Raw genomic sequence first — 20,782 nt, 5'->3', positions numbered from 1 at the left:
GGACCTGGGCAGGCCTGGGAGTTGGGCCTGTGTGAACCTCATGGAGTTCAACATGGAGATGTGCAAGGTCCTGCACCTGGGTCGGGGCAATCCCAAGCACAAAAATAGGTTGAATGGAGAATGGATTGAGAGTAGCCCTGAGTAGAAGGACCTGGGGGTAGTGGTTCAGGAGAAGTTCCACATGAGCCAGCAATGTGTGGTTCCAGCCCAGAAAGATAACTGTATCCTGGGCTTCATCAAAGGCAGCATGGCGAACAGGTTGAGGGAGGTGATTCTCCCTCTACTCATATCTCATTAGAACCCATATGAAGTACCGTTTTCAGCTCTGGCCCCCCAGCATAAGAACCACAGGGACCATTAGGTGCAGAGGAGGACCATGAGGATGATTAAAGGGCTGGAGCACCTCTCCTATGAAGACAGGATGAGAGAGTTGGGGTTGTTCAGCCTGGAGAAGAGAAGGCTCTGGGGACACCTTATAGTGGCCTTCCAGTGCACAAAACGGGGCCTACAGGAAAGCTGGGGAAGCACTGTTTATCGGGGAGTGAAGGGATAGGGCAAGGAGTAAATGGCTTTAAAATTGAAAGAAGGTAGATTTACATTAGATAGTAAGAAGAAATTCTTTACACTGAAGGTGGTGAGACACTGGAACAGGTTGCCAGAGATGTTGTGGACACCCCATACCTGGAGGTCAGGTTGGATGGGGCTTTGAGCAACCTGGTCTAGTGGGTGATATCCCTTCCCACGGCAGGGACCAGGTGGAATTAAGGTCCCTTTAACGCTCCTTCCAACCCAAACAATTCTATGATTTAAGATAAATTTCTAAGTAGTCATCATCAAGTGATGATTTTTCCTACCTTCAGTAATGAAGAAGACATCAGACTATATTAATGATTTAGCAAATTGCTGTCATATGCATAAACTGATTCGCCTGTTAGATTACTAAGATCAGCAAGCTCAGTTATCTGTGTGTTTGTTTGCTCATTAGTTTGTTGGGTCCTGAGACCATATCCATCTGTGATACACCTCAGCACCTGACAAACCAAAAGCAGTATTTTATGTAATTAAATATGTCAATTAAACATTGACAGTGTCAAAATTATTTCTTTTTCCTGGAAGTCCAGTAATATCACCGGATTTACTTATGCCCTTACTTACATAATTATTAAATTTCATTTTGCACTTCTTTATCAACGACAGCCAAATCTAATATTGTAAATCAGCAAAAGCTCTTCACATTTCTTTCCTTTTAGTCACAAGCACTCATTGCAATTTCTGTATGTGATATCTGAAAATCAGCATAGTTCCAATAAGTCTAATTTACACTCAACAGGGTTTTAAGTTCTTCTAAACTATGTTTCTCTAAATGTACAAGCAGCAAAAGAAACAGATGCAAGACTTTCAAATACTTTTCAAAACAAACCTTCTCACTGAAAATTATCACTGAAGTTCCCTCTTATTTATATTCACAATGTGCAAGCACAGAGCCATGTGTTTTTTGATGTTATACATCTTTTTCCCAGTGATGCTAGTTCTCAGAAACACATCAAAATATCCTTTTCCAGAAATTTCTGAGCCTGTCTCATTGCTTGGAGCAGAACAGGCTTAATTATATCCCTGTATGTAATAATGTTCTCATTTCACCTCTTTAGGTCCATGAAAAACTGTTTGAACCCTGCTGGCCTTAGGAATTCCCACAGGAGAAAGGGGAAAAAAATCTCCACTGCTGAACATCCATTAAGGTCAATTACACAAATCACCTGGAAAATGTGTCTATGCAATATCATTTAGATATCTGTTTCAGACTTGATAAACTTGCAAATTCAGGGATACTTGTCTTAAATCATAAGTTTAGACACTGGAAGACAAGCAAGGCTGTAGCTTCAATACAAAGAAAAACAATGGAAAACAATTTAAATTTTAATATAAAGCTAATCATAGTGTAAGATTGAAAGGTCAGCAAGTGAACAAGTCTTAAAGATAAAAATATTTAGCATCATCTAGCAAAGCAAATGAGAAAAGGCAGTATGATTACTTTGATGGCTTAACTTCAGCAAAATGACTGTAACAACTCAAGTGTACTTGAAAAAAAATACTTTTGAAGAGCAGAAGGTGCTCTGATATCAACATATTACAGTCACAAAGAAAAAAAAAAGAGGTTTATGTTTATTTATTAATACTATCCTATAGAAGAATGATGCAGTGATCACAGATGAATCAATCAATCTTTATAAAGGATGAATTGTGTCATTTAAATATTATATTTTTATTCATATTTTTTATAGAAAAGTAGAATTGTTGTAAAACAAAACTTGACCATCCAGACCAGTATTTCACATCTTTCTGGGGCAAATATACTAAATTATTTATTTTATTTACAGACAAATTGACTTAATACCAAAAAAAAAAGAAGTCAGTAAACAAAATTAATTTCATGAAGTTAGTAAAACAAAATTAATGAAATTAAATGCACTTCTTTCATGCTATCAGATAATAGAGTTCAAGAAACCACATAAATATGAAGCTATCAAATCATCATACAATCATCCTAAGTTGGAGGGGACCCACAAGCATCATTAAGCACAACTCATGTGTCCACACAGGACCACCCAAAAATCAAACCAACCGTCTGCAAGTGTACTTGCAGCAGGCAGCAAATGCTTTGTGCACTCCAGCAGGCTTGGTGCTGTGACGACTTCCCTGGGGAACCTGTTCCAGTGCCTGATCACTTTTTAATTGAGGAACCTCTTCCTGATGCAGCTTCAATCCAATGTCTTGGGTCTTATCATTGTGTACCAGAAAGAAGAGATCACCTTCTCTTCTGCTCCTGCAATATCGTTGCTATAGTTTCTACTGTTTCTTTGGAAGTTGCGTATAGTTATTTTTAACTTTTGTTTTGTTTTGATTTGATTTGTGTTTTATGTTTCTTTGTTTGTTTGTTGTTGTTTTTTTCAGAGATAAAATCTAACTGACATTTTGACTATATGTTGAATTTTACATAGAATTGCAACACACCAATTTTGTAAAATTTCACTTCATATTTAAACAGTTTCACAGTTTCACACACGAACAGCTCATTTCACTCATATTTTTGTTTTCTACCGTTTTGCTGTTGTAAATTACTAGCTCACAAAAAACATGGTTTTATGTATTCACACTCTATGCTTCTATAACTTAAAGGCCACTTAGTTTTCTCTTTAGCAAAGATCATATTTTATCTGCAGTTGCCTTTGGGTATGTGGAAAATGCATTTTAAAAAGTTGAGATAACACATTTCTAATAAGCAGCTACTGTATAATATAAAAAGTAAAAATTGTCAGAATACATATTTACTACACCATATGTGTATATTATTCCTCCAGTAAAGAAAAAAAAAAAGTCATTGCTTTGTATATTTTCATCTATTTTGCAAGTACGAAGAAGGCTACTAATTTGTATTGCTTCTTGTGAAAGGTTGTTTACTTCCTATAAAGCCTTTGTTATCTTTTGTATAAAAAGCAGATCAATTGTAGACAATTTCTGGTCTTATCACAGATCTTCCCTCTTCATTAGCAGGCAGAATGATCAGGTTCTGCATTTTTTAGCATGAAATAGAAGCAATGACTGAGCCAGTAGTTAAGTATCTGCAGTATTAAGTCTTAGCAATTACAGAATATTATTGTTCTCTAAAGATTAGAGGTTTGCAAACATTTGGGGGTTGTATAGATAACATACAGAGGAAGTATGAAACAAAAAGATTACTCTGGAAGTAGTGTAGTACTATGAACTGAGGAGTGCATTGTGTAATCACAAACTCTATTATATAAAGTTTTACCTCTTGAGATCCATGTTTATTTTTAAACTGCTTTTCATCCTATAATCTTTATAAAAACAAAATCAACTTTGCTCCTGTAAAATGGATATGGATTGAGCTATTTTTAAATGTTCTGGACATAATTATATACATATTAGAAAACTCTGCTGAAGCCACCAGAACAATTTTAGGGCATTTTAAGTTGAAACTCCACTGCTGGAAACAATCTAAAATCACCTCTAATGTTAGGAGCCAGAAATGTGCACTGGTAGCTCACAGAGACTATCAGAGCAAAATGTTTTGCAACAGAATATGTCTTCTAAAATCCTGAAGCCACATCAAATGATGTGGAAGACTGGATGGGGAACATAGAGTTGAGCTCTTCCAGCTTTGCATGAGTATCAGCAGAATGATGTATTTTGCCATTATCATGCACAATTTACATGAGCTCCACACCCACGGCCTTCAGCCACCCATGGACTGTCTGCAGTATGTGAGGTCCTCTCATCATCAGTCCCCGTGTTTTACTTCATTTCATGCTGCTTATTTACTTCCAGATTTTTCTCAAAGTCCCACCCTATGCAGAACATTAAGGGAAATCTTTCAAATTTATTCTCTTTTTGTTGCTAAATTTTCCATTTGTTTGTCTTAATTTTTAAAAGTAGTTTAAACTAACCCACTGTCTAGGTCTATGCATTTCCCTTATGGTTATTTTCCTAGCATATTCTGCTGTCTTTATGACACTTTTCTTCAAATTCTGCGTTTGACCTGGGGACACTAAACATCACCTTCAAACCTGTTCATTGCCTGCTTGGGTTAACAAGTCCATACAGATGAATGGCAGTTGTCCTAGGAGTGACATGTAGCAATTCATCAAATGGATTTGCCCATTAGGAAGATCCAGGCAATCCATTGATGAAAACATATTATCTTGTCTTCCAGTCCCAATGCAATACCAAGTATAACAACTGCTGCACAGAAATAGTGCATATCATTATTTAATATGCAAATCAATTAAGTATTTTTTATCCTTGCCAATTTTCTTCCCACAGGTCTTGATTGAATTTCATTTGAAATGATCATATTTTTCTGTCCCCATAAAAAATTCATAGTGGAGTTCCCTCTGCATGTGAATATCCTACTTCCCAAGACCAATATACAATTGTCCTTCCAGAAATTTACCATAAGATATTTGCTTCCATTTGATGACATGAAAATACATTTTGCAAGGGTCTTATAAATAAAAGCATGGGTTAATTAATCTGTTTACTCTCTAGACCAGGCTATGCAAAATGGATAAAGAACACATATTTGATTTAAGTTACACGAGTATAATTACCACTTACCAGTATTTCACAGAACCTATACTTGTAACAGCTTAAGTGATTAACATGAAATATAAAAATCTGTTATGGGATACTCACAAGAAACTTCAAACATACCTTTCTCAGACTGCGTTTCATTGATTAAAACACATATATCTCACTTTATACTTCAAGTGACACAAAAACTTGTCTCATCTCAAAGCTTAAAATTATTCTGAAAGAAGAATAGATTCAAAACCTTTTGTTGCAACTACTATATTTTTTCACTGAGGTATTAGAGCATCCTTTGTTTTACAAACAGGAAGACAATACAAGTGTCATCCTGCAGATCTGTGACTGAGTTCTGATGTGAAAGGAGAAAATCTTGGCCCCTGTCTCTGGCTGTAAGGACTGTTGAAGTACTTTATCATTTTCCTTCCACCTCAAGAATTCCTTGAAAAAGAAGAGTGGCAGCTTTCAAAAATAAGAAGTGACTGCTGTCCATCAAGTAGAGGAAAAGCTTTTAAGATGCTTTGAGAACCTTGGGTTATGAATCCTAAGTGAAAGTTACTGCTATTTTGATGTTACAAAAAAGTAGTTGAATTCAGAGAGGGGTGGGATGGAGGGTGGGTGGGGAGTGAGAGTAAGAGAGAGGGAGAGAAAGAACAGGTTTCAGAAATCCTATACTGCCTCCAGAGCTTCCCTTTGGCTGGTGGTCTTTTTTTAACATGTTGTTTGGGGGTGATAGTTTGACTTGCTTGAAAAGCCTTGCAGCTTGGGGACAAATACTTGCAGTATGCAAATTTCCAGATTCAAAGATATCGCACACTATAATGTTTGCTTGCTCTATTTATTTTTCATCTTTTCCCGATTTCTACATTTTTCTGTAAACTTTTTATGAAGAAGAAATTGTGATTCTCTGAGGTTAGAAAAACATTTAATCCTTCAAGAAAGGCAGAATTTCCATTCAGACACTGTTGTTGTTTAACCCCGGCAGGCAGATCAGCACCACCCAGCCACTTACTCAGTCTCCCTTAGAAGGACTGGGGAGATAATCAGAAATGTAAAAGTGCAAGAACTCATGAGTTGAGATAAAGACAGGTTAGTGGGTAAAGCAAAAGCTGCATACACAAGCAAAGCAATACAAGGAATTCGTTTGCTTCTTCCCATCGGCAGGCAGGTGTTCAGCCACTTCCAGGAAAGCAGGCTTCATCATGCATAACAGTTTCTTGGGAAAACAAACACCATCACCTCAAACATCCTCCCTCTTCCTCCTTCTTTACCCCAGCTTTTATTGCTGAGCATGATGCCACATGGTATGGGACATCCCTTTGGCCAGCTGGGGTCAGCTGTCCTGCTTCTGTCCCCTCATGGCTCCTTGCGCACCCCCAGCCTCCTCAGTGGCCAAGCAGTGTGAGAAGCTGAAAAGTCCTTGGCTCTGTGTAAGCACTGTTCTACAGCTACTAAAACATAAATGTGTTATCAACTTTGTTTTCATTAAAAGTCCAAACCACAACATCAAATAAGTCTTTAGGAAGAAAATGATCCCAGCCAAAAGCAGGGCAGACATTTAATACCTTGTTATAACGTCAAAGCTAAATTCAAACAGATTTTCATACTAGCTCAGTGTAAGTGATGTTTCCTCTGGAAGATCTTAGGGACATCTATAGAGTGATTTTGTAGAGAAAATGACAATTCAGGGTTCCACATTGCCTTTCTTACCACACGTTTCACCACCTATTGGTTATGTACCTAATGAGAAACATATACCTATTGATATGAATCTTCTGAATTCTATGAAATCATCAACAATAATCTTGGTATAACTGAAAGATTAACAATTTCACTTGTGAAATACATTTTCTCTACAAGACCAAATTGAAAGCTGAATTGAGCTCCACCTGAGTGTATATCTTGATGCTGGTTTCATATAGAATCAGATGAGAATCCCAGCCAAATATCTAATCTTACATGTGTACCTTTGAAATCAAGGTAATACAAAACCACACCCTATTAAAACTTATAAGGTCTAACAGGAAGCAGCATCTTACTTTTGGTGTGTGAACAATCATGTATTGCATTCCAATTAAAGACTATATACAAATGGAGGAAGATCAAAAGACAACCACGTTGACTAAAGTGTTAACAAATCACATTTTTTTGACAGCTCAAGTAATTAGTATTTTGGGATCTCAGGAGATTCAAATCTGGCAAATAGGTTTAAAAAAAAATCAGTGTGTCACTAGGGAGGTATAAATGTACTAGAAAAGGTTACAGAAAAAAAAAAAAAACTTGCAAAAATTTCTGTCATTGGAGAGGAAAGACTTACCAAGATAAACTTTCCCCAGACCTGATCCAGTATCTAACAGACTTACTGTGAGTGGTGTATTGGACTAGGTGACCTCCAGATATTCCATGAATTTATGGTTCCATGATCTTTTTCCTGTGCTTCCCAGTATCATGTGTTCAAAGCAGTGACCCATTTCTCTTTAACAGTGTTCATCTCACAATATACAGTAAGTCCAGCATTCTTCAACTCACTGAAAAAAAAATAAATCCCTTAGTTTTACCATGTTATGTCTTTTAAACTTAATTCAGAAAATAATAATAAAATAATGATAATAATAATAATGATAATAATAATAAGAATATAAGAAGAAGAATATAATAAAAGTAACAATAATAAATATGTTTACAGATCCCAAAGTTTTAAGGGTCAGAAATTATTAGTAAACAAAAATCAAATCAGAAGCACAGACCATGTTTACTATTATGAAAGTTAAAATCTTTTAAAATTAGTCAGAGCTAGGAGAAATATTTAATTTAGCTTGAAGACCATTGCAACTCAGAATAGCTAAAAAACGAAAACTCCTTCCAAAAGTACACATTGGAAGCTAGCAAATAAGCAAATACATTAAATTTAGTGTGTTTTAACAATAATAATTACATAGTGCACTTGTACCACTTCTAAAACTTAAGTGAACAGAAGGGATTCATCAATAATCATGAACATAGAACACTTTGCTTCATTTTAATCACCCTTTCACTAAATTAGTCATTTAGTCTATTGAACTTTTACTGAAGTCAACAGTAACCTTAAAACATGCTTCAGAAGGAAAAACAGAGGTCTGGGAGCTATATACATATCCTCCCAAGTATCCACTTGGCTGGCAGTCCAGAAAATGTCAGCTTCAGAGGATTAGAGCTTTGTTTGAGAATCCTAATTTAAAGTGTTACTATGAGATGTAATGGCATCATTGGTCATGCCACAAAATAAAGTAGAAAGATGTCACTAACCTTTATTGAAGAACCCTTTATCCCATCGACTCTGACCTAAATAATTTTAATGGGACAAAGAACATTTACAGCACAGGTTTGATCATTCTGAAACTCTGCAGTTCAAGAGTATATTTTATACCCTGATTGATACAAAAATTCTCTAGTCTTCACTCAATATTTGGAGAACATGTGTTTCCTGGCAACATTAGCTGTTATTTTTACTTGAATGTGGTCCAGAAGAGAAAACAAGGCATTACAGCATTTAGACCTATTAACATTTTGAGGCAAAAAGGGGGCACCTAAGTCCAAACCTGTAGTCTGAAATGACTGCAGTTGCAATCAACATTTAAAAGGTCCAAGCTTGTACTGTGAACAGCTTGATGCCTTGTTCATAAGTTAACATAAAGGGAATAAACATTCCCATTCTTAAAAGAGAATAATTGAACTACAAATCTGAAGTTCAAATCCTTCCATGCTTAAGAAGGCTGACACCTTCTGCTTCTCATTATTAAATTATAATAATAAAGGTATGTGTGCAAATGATCAAGCTCTAATTGTACATTTAGACTAGATTATACCTTTCTTTTCTTTCTTCATTCTGTAGGCCACTTTGATGAAAACAATGTACTTAATTCTGGCTTCTTTAGTCTCCAGTGTATTCCCTGGGGAACAGTAGGACTGCAATCAATTATCAAGGGTTACAATTTAAAAAAGTCCATTGTATAAAATGGTAAAAATAAATGTGAAGTTTCACAGAAAACTCACACACTACAACTTGTGTAACTCATAGACAACATGAAGAAAAATAACAGCACAAGTCAACAGCAAACTATTGTAAAATGTGATAACGTTGCACTTGGAAGCCCTCATAATGAATCAGAACTCCCATGTACAAAACAGTTGAGAGAATCAACATATGAGTGTTGGGCCAAATACTCATATAAAATGTTATGCACTCTTGACTTTGAAGCTGTGTTGATTTATACCAGTCAAGAGCTTTTTATTGTGTAGCAAAATAGTTTTCAGGTAATTGAATCATCTGATTGTTTTTACTCCTTCTTTTACAAAACTTTTCCTTAAGAATCTGAAAGATTCAAAGTCATTGAATGAGCTCAGTTAGGAATTAAATTATAAATGCAGCACATAACACTTAACGGTAAAGCACATAATGATAACAAAGCTTAATGTGTTGCAGTCCTAAGGGGCAACAGTAGCTATTTTATTCTACACTACTACTTGCTCAGATTGAGCGGTGCATTCCAGTGTATATTATCTTTTCATTACACTCATTAAAATGAATGAAAAGAACCTGATATACATTTTGTACCTGCATTATTTGAGAAATACTACCAACCATAATTTATAAAACCTACTTTAGAGTTTGCCTACATTTTGAAAGTTAGAGTGGAAAGTTGCTTCATGGAAGTAAAGTTTGAGGAAAATATTGTCTAAGTAGTTTTCAGTTGTTTTATAAAATACAGAAAAAAGAAATATCCAGGAATTGTTCCATGGAGAATGTAGTTGAGCTTTAAAGCTCTCTCTAAACTCAGCAGAGTTCAAAGGTAAAAAAAAAAAAAAAAAAAAGTTTATTAACATGCTTACCTTTCTGAAAATTGTGGTCCCATTAGTTATTTTTCTCTGTAGCCCCTAGTATTTAATCTATGTCCTAGCTTTTAATCTATCTTCAACTAAAAGACACAAAATTTATAGAAGGGTTAAAACTTTACTTTCTACACTTCCATTCATACCCTAGAGCAAATAATCTGCTCAGCTGTATGAGTTTATGGCAGAATTGCTCTAGAAAAGACTTCATGTGGTTAAGCAGACAAAAGGACTTTTTCTAGAACATTAAAATAAACAAGGACAGGCAAATCTAGGAGGCGTCAACATGCAAATTTATCCTTCTGACAAAGCAGAATTACTGTCACCTAAACAAAGGAAGCTTATAACTCATTTTCTTTCAAATACAGCAGCACAAGACATACATATGTATGTATAAGAAAAACATAAGTACTGTTGTATCATGCTGAGCGCTTCCTGAATGATGCTCCTCATCTTTACTTCTGACATAGAAAATTGTTCCACAGCTCTAAAAGTATCCACTATCTTGGTCAGAGTCTTATTCTAGAAGAGATGATAGAGGCTCACACCACATAGCACCTATTACTTGCAGTTAGTATTGTCACTGGAAAGTATCAGTGTTTAGGCAGTTCTGCAGTCTCAGATACCTCTACTCAAGGTTAACACTAATGTTTGTATTTTTTTCTAAATGAATGGTCACAGCTGTATTTGATGGCCAAGATTTTGTTTCCAGGAAACAAGCGTCATCAAGGAGTGATTAGCACAGCATTTTTCATAATTATGATGAGTTCTTCAAGGTGTCAGCACAAAACTCTTCCCTGAGAATACAAAGTTACATGTGTTTTTTTTGTTTTTTTTGTTTTTTTTGACTTTTTCTTATATGGTGAATTACAGAAGAGATTAAATTAATTAAATTAACTATGAATAAGATCATGTCTCAAGCTGTCTTGTACCTTACACTTCTGTATTTTGAGTAGAAAGTAAGATCATTTAAAACATTAAAACAACAGCAATTCTTTTAATTATTGATGATACAGACAGAGGACATATTGCTATCCACAGAGTGAAGAAAATTCATCAATATGTCAGATTTCCTTCATAAATGAAATGGCTTTAAATGAAAATAATGATTTTTAGATTTGAATAATAGCTTTATATAGCTGAGTTAATCTCAATCCAGTGCTCCCTATCAATTAATATAAATGTTCCTTTTATTCAATGCCCTCCCATTCCAGAACTCAAATCTAGCTCTCTAAAATCTAGCTCTCACAAATCTCATCAAATCTAGCTCTCACAAGCTTTAGTGAAAGCAAAACTCTGATCAGATGGAGTCTTACAGTCTTAAATTATGAATTGCACAGACCATGGTAAATAGATTCACTTCTGGCAGAGTAGTTTCTATTATTCTTTAGAATGTAAATTTGAAATTTTTTTTTCTTGAGTAATTGAAAACGTATTGTCGAATCATGAATCATGGAAATAGATTCACTGATACTAGGTCTGCAACTTTTTTATTATTTTCTTTTCCCCTATTAACTGTGAGGTTGTTTTGTTTGTGTGTGTGTGTTGTTTTGTTTTGTTTTATATACTGTTGGACTTGTTCTATACGAGTAAACAGAAGTATGAGATCCATGTAGGTGAGAAACAAAACTGGACCACATATCATAATCTCATTGGTATCACCTTTTAAGGTTTTAAAATACAGTTACAGATGACACTAATATGATTCTATGATTCCAGTTATTCCTGTGTGAAGTAAGTTTACCTACATTATGTGATATTTTTTTAAATTATGCCTCAGTGAAAACTTCAACTAAGTGGCCAAAAAAAAAAAAAAGAATGACTAGAACTTCATAGTTGAAATTTCAAAATTTAAAATCAACATTGCTTCGTGTTACAGAGTAATGGAGTAATAAACTTATATTGGGTTTCATACCTGCTGTTGATCATGTACGATTTAAGCTCCCAATAAAGTTGAAATTTAATCTGGTTTTGATTTCACTTTTACACAAGTCATTGATTGCGTATCATTCATAACAGTAATCATTCTGAATACATTTATGTCTTTTGCATAAGAATTGTTTTCTTTTGATTATATCATAGCTTTATACTTCTAATTAAAAAGGCTACAGATTTTTAATTGCATTCTTTGATAAGGGCTTCCTACACCCACCCATCCCCACCCTCCCAAGGAATGCAATTTTATTTCTAGTAGAGTGAAGGAACTCAGTATATTATTTACAGGTCTGGGCAGCTAAAGCTAAATGTTTGAATTTATATACTTTCAATCAGTTTACTTAATGAAAACATAGTCTCTTGTGTTTAAAAATTTTCATTCTTCATTCTTTATTTTTTTTTTAGCAATTTAATATCACAAATTTATCATGTCATTCCTGATGTTTCACCCCATTTTCCAAATAGAATTTCTATATCTTTTATTTCAGAAGCCTATTCCCCTACAACTGTGCATACTTTCTGTGACTATTCTGGAAACTTTTATATATAAAATATATATATATATTTTTTTTCCCAGTTCTGGAACTTTTTTGTGGATGTAATTGTAGTCAGCTGAAGAAGAGCTACCTCACAGCAGGAAAAGCCATAATTGCTTTTAGTCCACTACCATCAGGGCTGAAGAATAATATTCAACAATATTAAACAATAACTTGTTTCATTATTTAAGTATTCTTAATTATCTAGTATACTGTCTTTCCCTTTCTTTTTCTTTGAGCACAGAAAAAGCATCCATCTTGAAAAAAGACTTCTCTCTAATAGTTGTCTGGTCATTTCTTCAATTAGCTATATAAAGAAAGGTACAAGTTACTATATATATGTTCTGGACAGCATGAAATTAAGTAATCAGACAACAGACACTGACAAATTTCTTATAAATAATTAAAATTAAGATAGTATGTTTAATATTTACTGAAATATATGTTTATACAGTCTAACTATTATTATTGGCCTTGGTATTAATATAGTAGCCTGAGTGTTTTGTGTTCCTGTCTGCTAATCTCCTTGCCCCTCTGCCTGATTGTTAGAGGTAGTTGCTAAGATTATTTGAGTATGTTAAAGCTGTGCTGGGATGCTACCTCAATATCAGCACTCCTATCAAGAGTGACACAGTTAATTAACTCATGTCCGTTGCATCTTAAGTCCCTAAATCCAAACAGAAATAATAGCAGCATTCTGCTTTAGCAATCGAGAAAAAATGCAGAAGAAAAAGATGACTGGATTTTGGAACACTGAGGTGCATGCTATTTAAGATCAGCTTTTGCAGAAGTTGTCATTAATCTGTAAAGACTCATACAAAGAAGTCTACAGACTTGTAGGTTAAGAAAAAAATGATCTAAAAGTACATGTTCTCAGAATAAAACTTTTTCATGTTTATATGGTTGATATAGTTAGCATAGGCTATGCACTTGTCATGTAATAACAGAATCACAGAGACATGAAGGACATGTCTAAGAGCTGCAGAATGATTGGAGATCTTCTGCCCACTCTCAGACCTGACAAGGCACCAGCCAAATCCTGTCTGGGAATCTTATGGCATGCTGTTGTCCCTCAAAGATTAGCACCTGGATCTTGGAATCTTTCTAACTTTTTCACACAAACTCACATCTACCTGCCTACACCTGTCTGGATATACATACCGCTCCATCATCTGGCTATAAAATGAGTTTAATCTTATGTAACAGAAATGAGTTTTGGCACTTCTATGTAGTTCTATAACTTTAATGTGCATACATAGCAATTAGCCCTCAATATCTGTAATAGTCAAAAGCCAGGAAACCAGGAAACCTTCCCTGAGAGATTCAAAATGTAATTTTAACATGATAAATGGACAAACTAGCTAAATCCATAGCTGGAAAATAAGCAGTGGCATATTAAACTTCAAGAAGTGAAAAATCTATAAGGTTATGGACTTGGCTCACTATTTTTTAATTCTTTTAAAGAGAACTTGTCTGATGAAACCACTATACATGTCTTCATTGTTCAATAAATTACGTACTTAATAATTCAAAAATATCAAAGTATAGGAGAAAAGAACTAGATAATGATTAGGTCATTAGCCTAGCATTGGGGTGGCCTGAATTTAATTTACTACTCTGAAAGAGTCTTACTAGGAAATGTTAAGCAAGTTACATGATAAAAAAAAAAAAAAGATTTTAGAAACCTGGTAAAATCTTTAATTTAAGCCACTTGTCTGACTTCTGCTGCATTTAAACACTTTTGAAAAACCTGTTAGGTATTTGTTCAGAGATCTAGTTATATTCTGGGGTCAGTTTTTATCTCTGTCAGAGGGAGTAACTCATATTGATGTCAGTGGTTTATGGATGCAGTCTATCTGAGCCTTTGCTTTTAATCACAAAATAAAATTAAGAATAAATCTTTGTTTTGCTAAATAGAGTTATAATTGGATGCATTTTAAAGTGGAAGTTACTCGAACACCAATGAAAAGGGCAGACCTTCAACCAAACTTTGTATAAAAACAAAGATTAAGTGAAATTTTAAAAGTTAGGTCACAGGTGCAAGCTGCCTTTGGTCATCATGACATAGCTCTAACACCTAGGTTATGACTGGAAATGCAAACATTTTCTGAAGGAAAATAACACTGTTGAAGCAATTAATTGCACTTCAAAGCATCTGTACTTCTGTAAGTAATCCCAGATCAATCAGTGGGATTCCTTCCGCAAACACAACTACTAATATGCATAGAGGTTTGGCCTTCATCAGGGAAGTAAATACCAGTTATTCATTCTTGCTTACTTTTCTTCACATGAGGTAATGTAATACATCTGTAGCACATGCACATTATGAGCAAAAAGTCATGTCACTTTTTTCTGTTTGATACAGGTGCTCCTGCTCATATGAACCTTATGAATCAATTTTATTCTTCCTGAATGTTTTTGTTTTTTTTTTTTTTCCCCCCAATGCAGAGGTACACACATGCACCTCTCATATGTATGTAAAATCCAGCCACACAATACAGACCCCATTCCTATTTCCCAATTCATTTAACACTTCAGAGAGAGCTTTGCTAAAACATATATGAATAACAAGAACAGTGCTTCAGAAAGCAATTATCTTACACCTGTCAGCAAGAAAGTTTATTTGCTCACAGCAGATTTAAAGAATAAGCTATCAAAACCCTGACACAATGCAAAGTATGCTGTGCTCTGGTCTAGTGCAGAGCTGGTAATGGTGTAACATCTGGTAAGGAGTTTTCAAACTTCAGATTTTTTTTCACCGGAAAATTTCAGTTTATGATTGGTGCAAACCAAAATGTTTTGAAAAGGTTGGACCTCTCATCAAAACAAACAAACAAAAAAAAACATAACAAAGCTCCCAACTAAAAATAATAAATTGCTTAGTACTTAGACAATAAATAGTGGTGAAAGTTTCCTAGCTGAAAGGCTACTCACTTCTGTGGTGTCATAACCATTGACATGCATTCATAGACGCATAGACGCAGTGTAGAATTTGAAATCTTATCCATTTCAGCAGGATGAAACCCTTTGAGTATATATCCATATCACATTTTTAATACAGCTGTAAATTAAAAACAAATGAGCAAACAAAAATGCAAGTATTACATTGTGTAGATAGTCACAAGGACAGAAGAATGACATTAAAAAAAAATTGTGACACACACATGGAAATCATAGAACCACAGAATGGCCCAGGTTGGAAGGGACCTTAAAGATCATCTAGTTCCAATCCTCCTGCCATAGGCAGGGATGACATCCACTAGACCAGGTTGCTTAAAGCCCCAAAAAACCTGGCCTTGAACACTTCCAGTGATGGGACATCCACAGCTTCTCTGGGCAATCTGGTCCAGTGCCTCACTACTCTGAGTGAAGAATTTCCTCCTAACATCTAATCTATGTCTCCCCTCTTTTAGTTTAAGATCATTTCCCCCTTGTCCTATCTTTATCTACCTGAGTAAAGAGTAACACTCCATGCTTTTAATAAAACCCCTTTAGGTATTGAAAGGTCACAATGAGGTCTCCCTGGAGCCTTCGTTTCTCCAGGATGAAGATCCCCAGCTCTCTCAGACTTCCTTCATAGGAGAGGTGCTCCAGCCCTCTGATCACGTTTGGGGCCCTCCTCCAGACACGCTTTAACAGACCCACATCTTTTTTGTGCTGGGGGCCCCCAAACCTGGACACAGTACTCTAAGTGGGACCTCACAAGGGCAGAGTAGAGGGAGACAATCACCTTCCTCAACCTGCTGGCCTCTGCTGATGGAGCCCAGGACGCAGCTGGCCTTCCGGGCTGCAAGTGCGCACCGCTGCATCCTGTCAAGCCTTTCATCCAACAGAACCCCCAAATCCTCCTCTGCAGGGTGGCTCTCAATGAGTTCTTCTCCCAGTCTGGACTCCTGCCTGGGATTGTCCCAACCCAGGTGCAACACCTTGCACTTGGACTTGTTGAACCTCATTCTCTTCACACAGGCCCACTTCTCCAGTTTGTCCAGGTCCGTTTGAATGGCATCTCTTCCTTCTTTGCTACCAACTGCACCACTCAGCTTGGTGTCATCTGCAAACTTGTTGAGGGTGCACTCAATCCCATCATCTTTATCATTAATGAAGACACTGAAAAGCACTGGTCCCTAGACAGACCCCTGAGGGACACTGCTCGTCACCATTCTCCTTCTGGACAGAGAACCATTGACCACTACTCTCTGGGTGCAGCCATTGAGCCAATTCCTTATCCACTGGATGATCCACCCTTCAAATTCATATCTTCCCAATTTAGAGATTAGGACGTTATGTGTGACCATGTCAAAGGCTTTATAGAACACCAAGTCGATGACCTCGGTCGGTCTTCGCTTGTTAACTGATACATTTACTCCATTGCAGAAGGCTACTAGATTGGTCAAGCATGATTTGCCCTTGGGGAAGCCATACTGGTTGTCTCGGATCAACTCTTTGTCTTGCATGTATTTTGACATTGCCTCCGGGAAGATTTGTTCCATGATCTTGCTAGACACAGAGGTGAGGCTCACTGCTCTCTAGTTCCCCAGGTCTTTCTTTCTACCCATTTTTAAATTGGGAGTGATGTTTCCCTTTTTCCAGTCACTAGGGATTTCACCTGACTGCCATGATTTTTCAACTAAGGTGGAGAATGGTTTGGCAATATTACATCAGAGATTAGACTTTAAGAATTTATACATTTTACATTTTACACACAGCAAATAGGGGGAATGTATTTTAGCCTCCTCAGTAAAACTGAAATGAACGGGAACTGCAGTATGGATGCCAGTTGTTGAAACCTTGAAAAAAAAATTTTTACAAGTGTTGTATGGTAATGAACTGTACAAGGTAAGCAGAAGCTTCAACATTTTATCTAAGAGTGGAGTTTTCTTTTAAGCTTAAACTATTTTCATGAATATATACAAAGGACTACTCTACTCTAAAGAAGATAGAAGATACAAAGTGCTTGACAGTCAAGCTATCCCTACTTCAATCTGATTCAATTATCAACACACATCATACATTATAGTAGATATAAATTTCTCTGGAATTAGGAACTTTTCCAATGAACTACAGATTTGGGATTGTTCTCTGGTTTACCAGAGACAGATGACAGGAACAGACTTTAAGATTAAACTTGCTTAACTTGTGTAAACACTAGCTCCTTCTATTAAGGGAAATATTAACTTCTCAGTAGTTAAAATTTCATCCGGCTCTGAAAGCAAAGTTCTGTTTCAGTTGCCATAGAATTTTATTTTAATGATTGATGATCCTGTATAATACAGTATTTACACTAGTAGCATTTGTTTCTACTAAGTTTGAAGAAACACATTCTGAGTAGAAGCATTTGAAATGCCCTACTCTTACATGGTTATTTAAATTTATATTTAAAAAAAAATCCAACTTATTCATTACATGCACACAGCTCCCGTCTTAATTCTGACTGTGATAATTCGAGGAAACTGTTAGAGATCATGAACTTCATACACTTTTGCATTAGATTAAACTTCATTTTCATAGTCCTGAGGTCTTTATTTCTTTTCTTATTACATTGTACATTCAAATTCCCACTGCATATTATCTCTAAGTGAAATATTCCTAAAATAACATTTTACAGTGAACAGAAGAATCAGCTGCCAGTGAAAAGTTGGCAATATGGTAACTGATAATAGGTCTACAATTCCCAATGAAACTCTGTCCTTGCACAGACATATAAAGAAAAAATTGGCAGATTAGTTAGGAGATGAGTCACTCTTATCTATTGCAATTACTTGGATAAATGGAGAGGTGAACCAACGATGTTACCAGGCTACCTTCACAAGCATACGTTGAACTTCATCTCTCTGAAAAGACACAGGCAGCTCAAGGACAGAGTGAACAAATACAGAAACTTCCCAGCAATTTTTTTCAGGGAAGGTAGGGACAATCGAAGGCAATATGATATTCACTGGCAGTCTGATGCTTGTGCAGTTTATCTTCGCCCTGCCTGTACACGCAGTACGTGACATGGTCACAGAGATGGTCATTGGCTAGTCTGATACATATGCTACCAATACAGTCATAGAATCACAGAATCATAGAAAGGGACTTGAAAGATCATCCAATTCCAACCCCACTGCCATGGGCAGGGACACTTCCCACCAGATCATGTTGCCCAAAGCCCCATCCAGCCTGGCCTTAAACAAATCCAGGGACGGGGCATCTACAGCTTCTCTGGCAAACCTCTTCCAGTACCTCACTACTCTCAGAGTAAAGAATTTCTTCTTTATATCTAATCTATCTCTTAGTTTAAGACCATTCCTCCTTGTCCTGTCTCTACATTCCCTGACAAAGAATCCCTCCCCTGCTTACCTGTAGGCCCCTGTTAAACACTGGAAGGCCACAGTAAGGTCTTCCTGGGGCCTTCTCTTCTTCAGGCTGAACAACCTCAAGTCCCTCAGTTTGTCTTCATAGGAGAGGTGCCCCAGCCTTCTGCTCTCATCTTTGTGGCCCTTTCCGGACTCTTTCTAGCATGTCTATGCCATTACTGAGCTGGGGGCCCCAGAGCACAGTACTCTAGGTACTCAGGCTCTCACAAGAGGGGGAGAATCACCTCTGTCTCCCTGCTCACCACGCTGCTTTTGTTGCGGCCCAGGGTACGGTTGGCTTTCTGGGCTGCAAGAGCACGTTGCCAGCTCATGTGGAGCTTCTCATCAACCAATACCCCCAGGTCCTTCTCCTCAGGGTTTCTTTTAGTCCATTTTCCCCCCAGCCTGTATTTGTGCTTGGGATTGCCCTCGCCCAGGTGCAGGATCTTGCATTTGATCACAATTAGTGTTAGTGTTTCTCAGACCTTCATTACAGATCTGACATTTGTTGGGAACTTTTCATGTAAAATCAGGTAATTTGTGGAAAATAAATTCTGTCTGTTGAAAATATCTATTACAGCTGTGCCTGTTGTTCCAGAGAAATGAACCCCAGGAGAAGTATAAGGTCCCTCTCTCTCCCATTTGCATCTCCAGAGAAAAAATTTTTTAGATAAGAAGCAAACATTAAAGAAAAAATTACCTTAAGATTAATCTATAGCTCATTAGTAAAGTTGCTGGGGTGTGGCATGAAATGCACATTTTTACTTGGTATGAAAAATGTGCTAGTTTATATGGTCAGTGTAAGATTTATAATATTCTTAGTTTTTCATTTCTCTCTTAGCCTTTTGTAAGTAATGTGATATTAATTTCCAGGAAGCATAGGACGCCCATAGCATTTAATTCAAATATATTAATAATTAAGCAATTTAAAGATTATGTTAGACAGAAGTTGCCTAACACCAGAACTGAGAACGGCTTTTGTATTGTACAGTATTGATGCAATTTTAAATGATGTGATTACATTACATAACTTTTTTATTTTGTTTTATTTTGTTTTATTTTGTTTTATTTTGTTTTATTTTATTATTTTTTATTTTATTTTCAGAAATGTCCCTGTTTCATGCAGTTCACAGGATAAATCGTCCTACTTAATAAACAGTTAACTCTTCATATTCTTATAATCTTTATTAAAGAATAAATAAATAAAATCCATGAATCACTCTGTGAAATTCATATGCTTTGGAGGCATGGAGAACTTTGTACATTCAAAGCACAGGTTTAATTTCTTACTTAATTTTGAATAAAGCAGCTCATTAAATATAAATTCAAAATATTTGAACATAAGACCATTTTCCCTCTTAATACTGCAGATGCAATTTACCTGGCCATCACAGAATAAAATAAATAAAATAAAATAAAGTTTTCATTTTTCCTCATAGTAGATCTAGTGTATCTGTCTAGAGACAGACACTGAACCACATTATCCCATGCTTTTGGATGTCTCCAAAAGAAGCTTGGCTCATTCTTTTCTTAATTTCTTAGTAATCTTTTGTAGTGTGCAGCAAGAGTTTTAGTATGTGGTAGTGGTAGTAACAGTTCACTTGTGCTTCTTGCTGTACTTTTTCAGTGTATGGTTTCTTATCTTATATGCGAAGATGAGGGAAAGTAATTCAATTTTTGCATTACTGTTGCGGAGTGATACCTCCCAATATTCTACATCATTTAAAACTAGCTTTTCTATCGCTGGTAGTCTATTAAGGTTCTCTGCATCCCTGTACTTCTGAGAGACTTCCAGTAATGCACAGACTAGTTAATATTTTACAGTTTGCTTCTACTTTGAATGTTAATTTCTATATGATTCAAAATAAACTGGAAAAAAATATAAGAATTATATCAATAAAAAGTCTACAGCTGTTACACCATTGGTTTTAAAAGATTTTTAAAGATTTGCTGTTTAAAAAAAAATCATAGATTTTGTTAAAAAAGTCTTTATCAGACTTC

The 20,782-nt window shown here is 35.9% G+C and overlaps 1 long non-coding RNA gene across 1 annotated transcript; it reads right to left on the bottom strand.

Moving 5' to 3' along the window:
• Window positions 1-7,498: 7,498 nt before the first annotated feature.
• On the bottom strand, window positions 7,499-19,797 carry LOC106038433 (uncharacterized). The gene is made up of 5 exons (XR_007157397.2): window positions 18,786-19,797; window positions 15,381-15,507; window positions 9,976-10,061; window positions 8,952-9,035; window positions 7,499-7,634 (listed from the first exon to the last, which is right to left on the bottom strand). It is a non-coding gene; the product is annotated as an uncharacterized lncRNA (long non-coding RNA).
• Window positions 19,798-20,782: the final 985 nt, after the last annotated feature.

Source organism: Anser cygnoides, chromosome Z (genome assembly GCF_040182565.1).
Source record: "Anser cygnoides isolate HZ-2024a breed goose chromosome Z, Taihu_goose_T2T_genome, whole genome shotgun sequence".
Taxonomy (NCBI): domain Eukaryota; kingdom Metazoa; phylum Chordata; class Aves; order Anseriformes; family Anatidae; genus Anser; species Anser cygnoides.
This window is presented reverse-complemented; position numbering and strand designations above follow the sequence as displayed.